Source organism: Anoplopoma fimbria, chromosome 5 (genome assembly GCF_027596085.1).
Source record: "Anoplopoma fimbria isolate UVic2021 breed Golden Eagle Sablefish chromosome 5, Afim_UVic_2022, whole genome shotgun sequence".
NCBI classification, from domain to species: domain Eukaryota; kingdom Metazoa; phylum Chordata; class Actinopteri; order Perciformes; family Anoplopomatidae; genus Anoplopoma; species Anoplopoma fimbria.
Genome location: NC_072453.1, coordinates 4,354,731 through 4,368,749, shown reverse-complemented (window position 1 = coordinate 4,368,749; position 14,019 = coordinate 4,354,731).

The following is a 14,019-nucleotide window of genomic DNA, read 5'->3' as shown; positions in this document are numbered from 1 at the left end:
TTGAATCATTTGGTAAATCATAAACAGAATTTTTGTTTTGAGGGCATTTTCTAACTGACAAGAAAATAATCAATGAATCCTTGAATTGTTTTGGCATCAAACACCACATTTAGAGTTATTTAATATCATCCCTGGTTGTGACCTGTCATAACAGCTGGCTATCGGATACATCGATGTAATGATGTCCGTATCAGGCCTACAAAAAACTCAAACAGGTACCAACTTTCAGTTAACTGCAGCAGTAACAGACACACTAACACGCAATCAAACAATAAAATGGGTCCAGAAATTAAAGGGTACGTCACCAATAGCTGTTTTAGTGACAGTATTAACGGATTTTCGGATGGATTATTCCTATAAAGCACCGACAGGAACAGGGCTGTAATGTGCTTGCATAACAAAGCCTGCCAGCTGGGTTTTGTAAAACTCACTCACTGTGCTCATGAACACACACCAGCACCACCCTTCACACTACACACAAACACACACAAACACAAACTCACAGAGGTTTTGTTACACAGAGGCACGGACATTAATTCACCATAGTTAAGACTTGAGACTTCAGGCTTGAATTTAGCCACTTTGATGTTTGCATCTGTCACTCATCAGCTCAGATGTACAAGCTAAATTTGGACCAAGATTATTTAAAACAACACCCCTGAGTGGAATTTATTATAATGAGTTATCTGGACAATATGGTTTTCCCTTTTTTTCCATTCTGTCCTACTCTGCAAAGTTAGTTCAAGTTGTCCTTGAAGTGACCCAGGATATTCTGTGTGTGGGGGGTTTAAATCTGTCAGGAAAAATAATTTCTTTCAGTATCCTAAATTTGAATAAATGAGGGGTGAAAGACTGTTGCAGTACATTAATTAAAAGTCACATTTCAGCGACTCTTCCATCACTAATGAGTTTCATTAATACTGTCAACAAGTGAAGTAAGACTAAAATGGAAAGTCTTATATTGCAGAGTATAAAATGGCTTAAGATATGTGGCCTCCCCCTCACCTCAATCCCATCCAACACCTTTTGGAATGAACTGGAATTCAGACTATAACCCAGGCCTCACTGCACACCATCAAGTTGTGGCAAGTAAATAAGTACCTTTACACAAGTACTGTACATAAGTAGTTTTCTGGTACGTGTACTTTACTTGAGTATAACAATAAAATTCATTGATTTCCAGAAAAAGCAGTAAGGCCCCCTTACTGCTTTCTTTTAAATACACAAATTGAATGAATACACACATTTTGTGTAGCAGATCTTTCAGTTTTCTTCCTTTAATCCTCTAATTACTCCTCAGATATATTTCTGACCCATTGGAGGGGCCTGACCCCTAAATTGGTAACTACTGGACCAAATAACTTAACTGTACCTAAGTAGTTCAACCTCAACCAGCTACAGTGCATTTACTTTAGATACATGAAACTGATGATACTTTCTCTCTTTCAGGATTTTGAATGCAATAATTGAGTGCCCGCATCATTTGGCCATGGAGTGAACTATAATAGTCCTAGGTCAGTCCATGCATATAATCTTACAGTGAAATTTCTCACAAACTGCAGGCTTACTGACAACAACATTGCAGTGGTATAGAGAGAGAGAGAGAGTCAAATTAAGTCAACATCCAAGTATGTGCCTTAGGTAGCAGGAGATATTCATCGGGCCCACACTTCCTCGCCTGAACAGGGCAATACTACCGGGGAAGTTTATAGGTGCCCTGAAGGTGCAACTGAGAACTTGACAGAAGTGAGGGGAAAGCTGCAGGATGCCCAGCATGAAAATAAAAATTAGACTCTACCTCGGCATGAAAGGGTTGGATGAGGTCAATCCCCCGGAAATATGAGAATAGAAGTGCCATAATGTGGGTTTTTATTCAAGTGTAAAATCCGAAAAAAGGCATTTCCAGAGTGTCTTTTACAGCCACGTTAACAGCTTTGTGTTTAGCTTGAAAACCATGTTTCTGATTCAATCAAGTTGATTTCGAAAGTGATACATTAGCTAAATAACAAACAATGTTCTATGACAGGTGGGGTTTGTTTAACAGCACAAAAATGTTGGACAATTGAGTGCATGGACACAGGAATTTCTCCTGGAGGATTGAAGTGATGCACTGTCATTAACAAACCTATAGAGAGCAGTGGAGCGCTGTGTTCTGCAAACTCACATCTCACTCTGGACGGTTTACCTCTGCGGCGATCTCTGTGTGAGAACGTGTGTCCGTCCAGCCTCTTCAGCAGCTCAATGTAAGGATGAAAACCTGAAGCAGGCAGTTGGGATGGAGTGGTCACACGACACCATTAACTGACAACAGAGAGAGTGAAAAAAACCAACTAAATTGATTCTGCTATTATTACAGTTTTATGGTACATGAAATTGAATCAAATGATGCATAAATGTGCTTGGAGGAACCAGCATATTTCCCACTGACGAAACGTCAGATTGTCTGGAACATGGGAAGGATTGCTGGGAAAACTCCGCTTCTCTTTGCAACTAAGCCATATCATGGCTGGTGAGGCATTATTGTAAACGAGAAGAGAGCAGCTTGAAATTGGTGGCAGGCTGGAGGATAAAATAAGAAGAGATATTTAACACTTCCTGCCTGGCTGCGGTGTAGGAGGGAAAGAGAGAGAGAGAGAGAGAGAGGGAGAAGAGAAAACAGCTGAAGGCCCTTTACATCCCTCCAGTCCTCATTAGAAAAAGAGAGAAGCAGCGCTGTTTTGTTGTAAATGGAGGGCTAAGCCTGAGGGCCAACTAGGCTCTGAGGGCCAAACTCATCGCCTCTGGAGGTTAACACACGCACACACTTTAAAGGAATAGCTCGACATTCTGGGAAACACACCTTTGCGCTTTCTTGCTGGTACTCAGGTTAGAAGGTTGATGGCAGTCTCATGTTTGTACGTTGAACATATAGCTACAGCCAGCAGCCAGTTAGCTTAGCTTAGCATGAACACTGAAAACAGCTAGCCTTGCTTTGGCCGAAGATAACAAAATCCTCCTACCAGCATCTTTAAAGCTCACCAATTAACATTGGATTAGCAAAGTTAGCTGGCTAGTCAGTAAATAAGTCTGGCATGTAACTCTCTGTAAAACCACAACGTCACGTTAATACAATTTTTGTATGGATTATACACATAGGAAATTACTTTGAGCTTTAGAGGTGCTGGCTTGTGTGTTTTGTCATCTTCTGACCCAACAAGGCTAGCTGCTTCTTCCTGCTATAACCAGCTAACTGGCCGCTGGCAGTAGCTTGATATTTACTGTACAGACATCACAGTGATATCAATCTTCTTGACTGACTAACAGCAAGAAAGCAAATAATGGTATTTCCCAACATATCAACCCATAGATGAATCCACCTGCTAATTTATGTGTTAACTCTAGTTAAGACACTTTTACTGTGACGGCAGAATAGAACTGAACACATTCACTGAAAGAAGGGATAGATGGGTGGATTACTGCCCGCAGTAGCTCCCTTGGATGGATTAAATCACGCAAATTAGACATATTTATACTCTTGGTTTGTTCCCAACCTCCTAGTAATTAAGACCAGCTGATGTTATTTGCTAGTTTGAATATAAATGATTATAATCAAACTTATATTATATTATGATTATGAATCAACTAGCACTCATGATTTCTTGCTTGTAGTCATTTGAAATACACTTAATTTCATAAAACATGCAGAGTACCATGGTAAGATAGCAAGAGGTCAGCGGCACATCACATCACTGGCATGCCGCTTTGAATGCAAACATGAGGACTTAATGTAGATGTTGATTAGTGATTTGCAGGGGAATGACTGAATTTTTATAGGTATTTCCATGACCATAATTTCAGCATGTATCCTGAAACTAAAAGGCAGTCCAGCACCAACAAAGCAATACGCGAGGTAAAAATAATCAATTTTTTAATTGAATTCTTTTTCTTTTTGGTAAAGGCTTTTGGAACAATTTTTGTAAGGAATGTGAAACGAATAAGCTCCATTCAAAGCTGCATGGACTATTTTTTCAAATAATATCAGATGTGTGTCGACAATTAAGTGCAAGATTCCAAACTCTTAGACATCTCCTCAGGTTTAACCAACCAACTCAAGGTCAGATTTGGAAAAATATGACTCGCTGAAAGCCTTTTAGTGATAAGACCAGTCACAAATTTAGAAAATAGTGCGAGTGGAGCTGAGTTTCAGTGGAAATAAAAAGTCCTCCAGCAGCACAGAAGATGGCTGCTGCAGGATCTACATGTATAGCATTTCAGGCTGTCATGACCCTTGTTACTCCAAAACCTTGGCGAAATGTGACTAAAGATTGCAGCGCTCGGATATGGCAGAGTGGTGCCTGCAATGTTCACAAATTGGGATTATTACGGAACACCCTCAGCGCACTGAAATATAGATGAGAGAGAGGAGCATTTTGGCTCTCAGAGCCAGGTCAAGCAGCACCAGTCAAGCAGCCTCTGTAATGCTCAACCATAACGGCACACAGAAGTAATTTCTTTGTTTACGTAACAGTGGGAGCTGATTACTAAAAGAGACCTATGTTTTTCCAGGTCAGCAATTTGCATATATTATAAGTGACAAAACAAGGGATAAACATTAAATCAGTGAAGAAAAAGCACTCTCTCATGGTCCAACACAGCGTGCAAAAGGAGCAGGAGGAATGAAAAGGAAAAACAAATTATATTGAAGCTAATGTATGGCTTTTGTAAGATGCCTGAATGAGGCTCGCTGCCTGTCACATCCACTTCGGCAAATCACTGTGACAGCGGATGCCAATAAACGGGAGGGGAAGGTGGCATTTGTGAGAAAAGATGAGAAGGAGGAACAGGGGAAAAGACAATAACAGGAAGTGAAGGAGTGAGACGCATTGAGACAGACAAACAAATTTTTCTTGCCTCTAATGTTTGGCGGACCAGCACAACGGCTGGCTTTGTCAAATAGGCATATTAGATGAATAATTCAAGGCGGCTGGCAGACTGGAGGTTTGGGAGGATGGTGTTGGGGAGGTGACAGGGGAGACACGTTACAGGCCGGACTGGATGTCAGTGACGCATTAGTGAGAATGGTCTGCTGTGTGTGTTTGTGCGACAATGTTTGTTGAGAATACGAGAAACGGATTCAGAGCGAAGAAAGGATAGTGTGTTGGTGAGAAAAGCAGGCACTAACAGAGAAATATCCACACTGCAGAGGGACTCGCACACAGAGTTTGTTGGATCTATTAGCATATCTCACTCAGTCCCTCCGATGAGTGATCACGGGAGGACTGCAAACAGTTTTCATGGTATTTTTTCCACAGCACAGACCAATGCTCTGTGTTTGATGTTGTGGACACACACTTTCCTCCACCCTATAAACCAATAAACCCTAAATCCCGACAGGATCCGAGAGCCGTTATCGACCGGTAGACCTCAAAATCCGCAATACTGGAACAGAGATAGAGAGACAAGTAGGAATAAGAGAGAACCAAAGGAGAAAAGCAGAGATCAAGGCAGCTCAAAGGCTGATTTGATCTCTACCAGCGATGTCCTGGAGAGGCAAACCTCCGAGCTCTCTGCGGTGGTGGTGGTGGTGGGGGGGGAGATGAGGCTGAAAGTGCGCTCGTATAACCTTGGTATAGGTGTTTTATGTCTTTTACATTAACAGCAGCTTGACACTGAGGGCTACAATATTGAACTTCTTGCCTTGAAGCAGGGAACTGTATCAACCTCCTCCACCTCGGTTGAAAACTCTGATATTGCTGTCTTGAGAGGATTGATAACATTTCAACTCTGTGTTCATTACAGTGATCGCTTCTGGATGTGGTTAGCTGAGTTTAACAGGAACACTGAAAAAAGAAATGTTTTTATTGTGAGCTCCTGGAGGTAGTTTAAAAAAAAATCTGAGGAATTTTGACCAAGATATGTACAGAGTGTTACATTTTAAGGTTAAGACATATCTGTACTGCAATTACTTATTGGTCAGCATAGACTAACCAAATTATGGAATTGTCCAAGTGACAATAGTTGCTAAAGAGGACTGAAGATGCCAACTTTCCCTTTGCCACAAGCTTTTATTTTCTGAGTTAATTCAGCATTTCTTTATGTCTGAACATGCATGAATAGTTCTTGTTAGCATGAAAAAAAAAAGTTTGCTATTGGTCAATTACCAAAGCAATAAAACGATTTTGTTCTACTTTCTGAGATATGCTTGACAATTTTCAAATTGGAATGTCTTTTAATATAATGTATTTATTTAAATTAAGTACAAACATGCTTTAAAGTACTATTAAGTCTCAGTCTTATTTATTTGTTGACAAGTCAGTGCTCAGCAGTAAGGGTTGCCAGGTTGCCATTGGCAACCATTTTGAGAAATAAACAAGAACTTCTTGGTCTCATCATCGGCAACCACTTTTTAACATATGGAAATAGGGGCAGCGAACAGATGCATTTTAATGCTACATTATGCTACGTGGTGCTACATGGTGTTGGCTCTCACAGACTGTTGTGTGTGCTTATGAGAGAGGATTCAGATGTCTAGAATAAAGACAGATTGGAAGTAAACTCTGAAAGTAGAGATGATGGACAAGCTGATGTTATTGTTACTTGAGGGATCATTTATCCAAAACTTCTGCTGGAGGGACAATGAATCTGTGGTCGGAATCAGCACAAAGGTCCCAGAAAAAAAACAAAAAACTTTTGAAAAACTTTTTTGAAGGGAGAGATCGGATGAACAAGCAACCAGAGACTTGCTGAATTCATTTTTTAAGACAGCTGCACCATGGTACATTGAGAATGAATCCATAATTTATGTCACGAAAAACATTTTTGCTATTCCCTGCAGTGTCAAAATGTCTGCTGTGAAAAAAGTGCAGAACCACTTACACTTATAAGTACATGGAGTCTGGTGATTTCACACAATTCCCAGAGTAGCTATGTACCAACAGTGAGAGCCATCAGAAACCAGCTGCAGTGACGGGTAAAACAAATAGTGTTATACTCAACTTTGTCATCATTTGTCTTCATTCTTGACAATGTAATTACCTCAGAAGTTGCTAATTAACATATTTGTTAACCGTTAGTTTATATTCCTGCAGATATGGCTTATTGGAATTCATGTGAGAATGTCAGCTGTGCAGTGTTTTATGTGATTAAGACTCAAATTCAGGTTTTCCAAAAGGAGATGAAAGGCTGAGTCAAAGTTCACATAGAAAACATCTTAAGGATCCTTTGCTCTCATTTTGACCTATCTCAGCTGAAGAGTACAAAAAAAAAGGCAGCTGGAAGTGTGATGCAAGGTCCTGATGACGCCAGTGCATCTATTACAGAGAGTCAGTGAAGGTGCCAACACGTAGTGAAGGTTTAGCTAACACACGTTTGTTCAGCATAAACACACCTCTCCTTATGAAAGCCAGATAGCTGTCAAGCCTGTGATGCAGTAAGTCAAAGGCAAAGGAGGATTTCAAACATTAGCATTCCTCTATAATTCCTCCTAATCCAAACACTAACATAACAGTAGGAAGTTCAATCTAATTGAGGAGGGGATGAAAGCCAAGAATATCCTGTGTGGGAAAAGATATCTGGATTAATTAGTATTGTTGTGGTAGTGCGTGTGTGCCAAAATCCGCCTGTGTAACGGTAAGTGTGCGTGGACGTGTGTTTGTGCATTTGACAGTACGTGATAGGGTAATTGTTACTGTATTATATGCTATATGTGGAGCCGCCACCTCATCAGCCAATGTTCACTGACATAAGAAGCATGTGTGATTGGATTTCCTTGTTTTAATCACTCAGCCTCTATTTTTTGCTTATGTTGTTGCGGCCCGTCTAATTACAAGGACGGATTAAATTTGAATGTCAACATGTTAAAGGCATGCAATCACGGCGGTAAACACGCAGAGGGGAAATCTGGAGGCATCATTTTAAATGAATCAACCACATGTGAGTGCTTGTGTGTGTACTTGTATCCTTGTGAGGACCATGTTTAATATGAGTGCATGCATATCAACTTGTGCTTCTGACAGACCTGAATTAAACCTTGAGGAAAGCGTTATTGAATTATAGTGCAAAAAAAAAAAGCCCAGGACTCAAAATGTTTCTTACATAGTGGAATCTACAAGATTCATAAAGGTCATAGCGTTGCACTCGTTTGTACGGATGAAAATTCTTACTTTCAAACTTTCAAACACCTGGTGAAATGCTGCATGAGGCAGGTTTGCTTGTCTGTTTTGGTAAATTAGAGAGATTCTGGACACAGTTTTCCAACTTCGGAAAGATGCACAGGTTTCATACGCTGTTTGATCTTTCAATGGCATTAAAAATAATGTTTTTCGCTTATGATGCTACCCTTCTTTTGGGACTGAGGGTCAAATGTGAATATGGCTTTATAGGAGAGCATAGCATAAACTGATAGGAGATTATCGCAATATCTGTCCCATGGATGTTTTTCTCTTTAATTGTTTTTCTTTTTACTTTATTGAGTATTCAAAGTGGAACATTTCCGTGGGAATTAAAAGGAATTTATGGGAATTTTTGAGCTATAATTGGAATAAAATGGAAATAAAGGGGTTGTTTACTCAGGCTGTGTTTACCATGTCATCTGCAGACATATTTGTAAACCCATCTAATAAACCATCAATAATGAAAAAGATAATCCAAATTATCTCCAAAAGATACGCTGTTTGACCATTCAACAATTACTGTAGTTGAAGCATACTAACACCTTTACTTACTCCTAAAAAAAGTTTGAAGTAGCATGACAAGTAAAAAAAACGACTTTTTACTTATTTCTGTCAACAGTCAAAATTGGTTTCTTCTGCCCGACGATGATATTTTCTCATCCTTATCCAAACAGTGTCAGTTGCATAAACCTAACCAGACCTCAAAAAGTAATATGAGTAATGAACAATGTAGTTTATACTGAATAAATAGTTATAATGCATCAACCTACTGTTCTATGATTGTGTGGTCATGTTATTGTATATGTGCATTTACCAAATTTGAATTAAAAAATAATGTAGTGACCCTGATTGATGGACTAGCTAATGTGAAGAACTCAGACACTTGCTCGCTTGTTATTCTGTAGCATATGCAAATGTTTGTGAGTGCATGTACAAGCACATACAGTAAGTATGTCCTGTTGAGTAATGTCCCCCCCACTATAGGGGATGAGTGGGATTGACAGAGGTCCATATGTACATTAAGCCAGGACTCTCCTCCTCGTCTTTTCATCCTTCTCTGAGAAACTAAAGGCCATTAATATTACGAACGATTGTTGCATTGCCTCTCCCCGGAGGCTCTCTCAGCGATGCGCAGCACGTCGGCACCCGTCAGTTTAGTGCGTTGTTAGACTGCATCTTGGGTGCTAATGTTCCCCAACAGTTTATCGCTTGCTGAGATGGCTCCATTAGCGTCGGAACCCACAGTAATGGAATGCAGATGGGCCATCGTGTGCTAAAGCAAGTTATGAGTTGTGTGAGGGAATGTTGACCAAGGGAGGCAAAATGTCTACCTGCCTTTACAATGTACGTGTGTGTGTGTGTGTGTGTGTGTGTGTGTGTGTGTGTGTGTGTGTGTGTGTGTGTGTGTGTGTGTGTGTGTGTGTGTGTGTGTGTGTGTGTGTGTGTGTGTGTGTGTGTTTATGGAGAAAATGTACCATCATTTCCAGCGTCTCTATGTACAAGTATGTATGTGCAGCCATCACACATTTGAGTGTCTCAGAGTGTAAGTGCATATTGTGGGTGTTTGTATGTGACTTTGTTGGTGTGCACATGCATTAGAGAAAAAATAAGTGTGTGTTTATGTTTCTACAGTCTCCTCTTAGGGGATAACAGGTTCCTTGGAGACGTGTTCACTTCTATTCAGTTGTTACACTCTTCTGCTCCTTGGGGGTCTTATAGAAGCGAGGCAGCAGTGAGGGGAGAGCTTTGTGATGACAGTGGGAAATGGCCGCCATGCCACACTACAAATACCGTTCTGCTGGCTAAAAGCAACTTTAAGTTGATTCGTGTCGGCCCGCAGGAACTCTGAACTTTTAAACTCAGCGGGAATATTCCGACACTATGTGAAATATACCTGACTCTGCTGTGGCTGCATATCGATTAAAGGAGACAGAAAGAAGGCAATCATATGGCTTTATAAGAAAGCATAGCAGAAACCGAAAGGAGAATATTGCAATATCTGTCCCATGGATGTTTTTCTTTTAAATTGTTTAAAACTCTGATCCTTTCTTTTCACTATCAAAGCTGAATTCCTATGCTTGGAAATTATCTTTACATCTGATGGAAGAGTGCGCTGCTGAACGCAGTGCATGGTTACTCAATAAAAAAAAAGAATGGGCATACTTTTAACCAAAATATGCCAAAAAATGTGTTTCACTCTCAAATAAGTTCATTATTCATAGCCATAGAACATGCTATAAAACAAACATTAAGAGGAATATGATTAGCAGGCTAAATCTAAAAATATTTTTCACAAGAAAACGATCTTAAAGATGCAACACATATTAGACTTTGAACTAAGTGGAAAGTACAGACTCCTCAACTCTTTTTTCTCAGCTCAAGCAAAAGGCCGTGTAAGTTAAACCATGTGCTCCCTTTAAACGTGTAGATAAATACAGATACTGATGGTAGAAATGTCATTGTAAGCACTAATATTTTATACTACTATTAAGTACTTTCTTTTCAATAACGTATGCCTACTTCATTTCAAGTCACTCTGATTGACAACATAAAAATACATTTTCATTTTCATAATTTAGATAAAGATTTGGACGGAATCCAAAATGGCTGTAAAATATTAGCAAACAACTAACAAATAAAATGTACTTTGAGCCAAAAGGCAGTATCCTAATTTTGCCTTTTCGTATTACAAATAGTGGTTTGATAACATATCCCTAATGGAAACCAGTTTTTGGCCAATGGTTTACGTCTTCAGGCTTATAACAACAGCACATGGGCACTTGCACTTGCAAAAATAACCGTCAGAAAGCTTCCTTTGTTCATGTTGTATTAAACACTGTTTTGTGTGAAAATACTGACATCTTTAACATGGTTCCAATAGCTCTTCAGTAGGTGGCCTTCCTGGAAAATGAGCTAACTTTAACATATAACTGTGGTGTTGTGATCACAGGAATCACAGGGGACAATGTCAAGTTTACACATCAGATGGACGCAAATTACGCAAAACTGTTGCATACTGGCGCAATATTAGATTCACTGAGCCAACAAAATATTTCTGGCCTCCACACTTTCATAAAAAGGTGTGGATTTCTGGTGTTTAAATTGAAAAAAAAGAAGATATTTAAGGACAGACCTCAATATGCAGCAATTATTATGTTTCTCTGAAATTAGGGTTTCATCCAGCAGTTTTTACAAAGGCAATGTATACACACTATTGTCCTTTCACACACGTAGTGAAACAGTCTCACACACACACACACACACACACACACACACACACACACACACACACACACACACACACACACACACACACACACACACACACAGACAGTTCTGGGTAGCTATAGGTGGGCGCAGGTGCTCCTTGTTGTCATGATGAACCACTCCTGTCTCTCTCCGCCTCTCAGCCACTACATTCACATCCTGTGTGCTGGTAAATAACAGCATTCGGCCATTTTTAGTCAGCAGGTGGCTAGTTGATTGGGGGGGGTTGTGTTCTACATACAAACAAACTGTTGAAACAATCTTCCATCTTCACTTTGAGAGAGTGGGAGTCCAGTTGGTGGTGGTGTGAAGAACAGTATTGTGGGTAAATGTCACAGAGAGCCTTCTGTTCCATATTTGACAAAGTGAACAAGGAAAGAAAAAAAAATATCCATGGGCATATCCACCACTTTGTCTGCTCTAACAACAAACAGTAGGAATAAGACTCATGAACGGTAGGATTCCTCTAATCTAATTTCAGTAATGACTGTCAATGACATCTTTTTAGTACAAAGACACATATACAACTGCTGTGCAACTAATACAATTATTTTCTAAATGTTTCATGGAAAAAAAGGAACCCATTTATCAGAAAAATGACTGTGGCTTCTTGCCCAAATTTCAGGTTAATATTCATTGTACAGTTTATCTCTCTATTTAGTTGGCACACAGACACATAAAGGAGTTTTCCCACTCCCTTCCTGTTTCTACATACAGTATATTGGATCTATCTTAGAAATGGAAACATTCCCATGTCCGTGACTTAACAAGAGTTCGCTTCACAGAACAGCTTAGTAGTTTAACCCTTGAAATATCAATAAAGCGCTATATTTATAACATCGGGGTTTGATCACATTAAAATACAGACTTTGGTCGATTAAATAGGAGCTCCAAAAGCAACGTTGCCCTAACAATGTGGACGCTGACACGAGCATTTACAAGTTAGAAACAGGTGATTAAAATAAATCAGTTACTGAGTAAAAGGTGACAATGTATTTTTGATAAAACTTATAAATGTGGTTGACTTGAAATTAACCAACCTTTTTAAGGTGACTTATCCTTATAAGTTTTGAGGTAAATGCTAATTTCAGCATGCTAACATGCTCGGAATGACAATGCAAACATGCTGATAATCAGCAGGTATATGTTAGAGCCAGAATTTGCCAATTAGCACTAAACACATGTCCATATCATTTTTGATAGCTGTTGTGTCAGCAGGCTGTTCTCAGGTCAGTGGTTGGCCACAGAAACAGCACCTTTAGATGTCTCCATCAGAGGGGCAGCATGATGTCATGAATGTTTAAACACAGTTCCTCTTCTCTGCTTTAAGTGAGACATTTTAGCTAAAAACGTTCCACTGCAATTGAAATGAGAAAAAAAAGCAGCTTCTACTAGAAGCAGGAGGACAATTATCATTTTAATTTTCTCATCCCACCTGGTCTCCACCTCGCAATTATTATCCAGTGAACTCACTAAGTCATGTGCCGGTAGTTTTCTGTCAACCATGATTAACACAGCTGGGGGGGTACTTGAACTCTCTTACATGTTGTTACTTGCTGTCGTTGCTGCCTCACCCCTCCATCGGCAGTGTCTCCCCCCACCAGTATTGGCTGTTGTGATTGTTGGGTATGATGGAGATGTACGAAATGTCTCAAAATAACACAAAGCATAGGAGAAATGTAACTGGGAGATCACTGTTTAGTCAAAAAGTGTACAGACAAATCATGACTATTTTATATCATCTGGTAAATAGACGATATACATATTTATATGAAAATATGGCGGATTATTTACGGCCTCAATGCAACAGTTGGGACATATCTGTGACCAGTCAGACAACGTGGCTGCAACCAATCCGTCACATTAAATGAAGTGACTCATGCCCATTTTTGACCCCGCTGAATGGTAGAATCATCAAAACATGCTCCATCTTGGCAAGTGAGCGCCGATCCTCGCCAGCTTTCCCAGTCTGTCTTGCTGGCTGTGGGCCCAGAGGGCAGGGCGCAGGGATGGATGGGGCTGTCGCCGGCTCTCTGTCGCCCAGATGGCTCGCTCTGTCAACGGGCTCACTACCAAGAGGGGTGGCACCCTGACGTCAGGCCATGATTGGATATGCCAACTTTCATTTTCTCTGCTCCCCACCCCACCAGACACCTGTGGACTGCGTGGAGAAATGAAGGGGGTGGTGGTACTGGAAGCCTGTTCGAGTGTGCGTGCATGTTCAAGTACTTATATCTTTTTGAGAGTTTAATACTTGCAGCCTGAAAAATTCATTGGATACTGATTGTCATTTTGGCTGAGATTTTTGACCTTGCAAACACAAGTTGACAAAACAATGTCACCAAAAAGTCCATTTAGTAGCTTTTCTACAGATTCTTATCATATCAGACCATTTCCTCAACAGATGGAGTTTGAAATGATGCGGCTTGTTTTAGCATCTTTCAGCTCAGTGTTTTGATTTGACAACCTCAACTTTACTGTTACAGGTTTTATAGTTGACTGGATCAAATCATGTTATGCTTATTAAATTGGTTTTAAGTGGGTGCAATACAGACCCGATACCTGGTATAAATATGAATGCTGTCAGTACAGAATAAGGCAA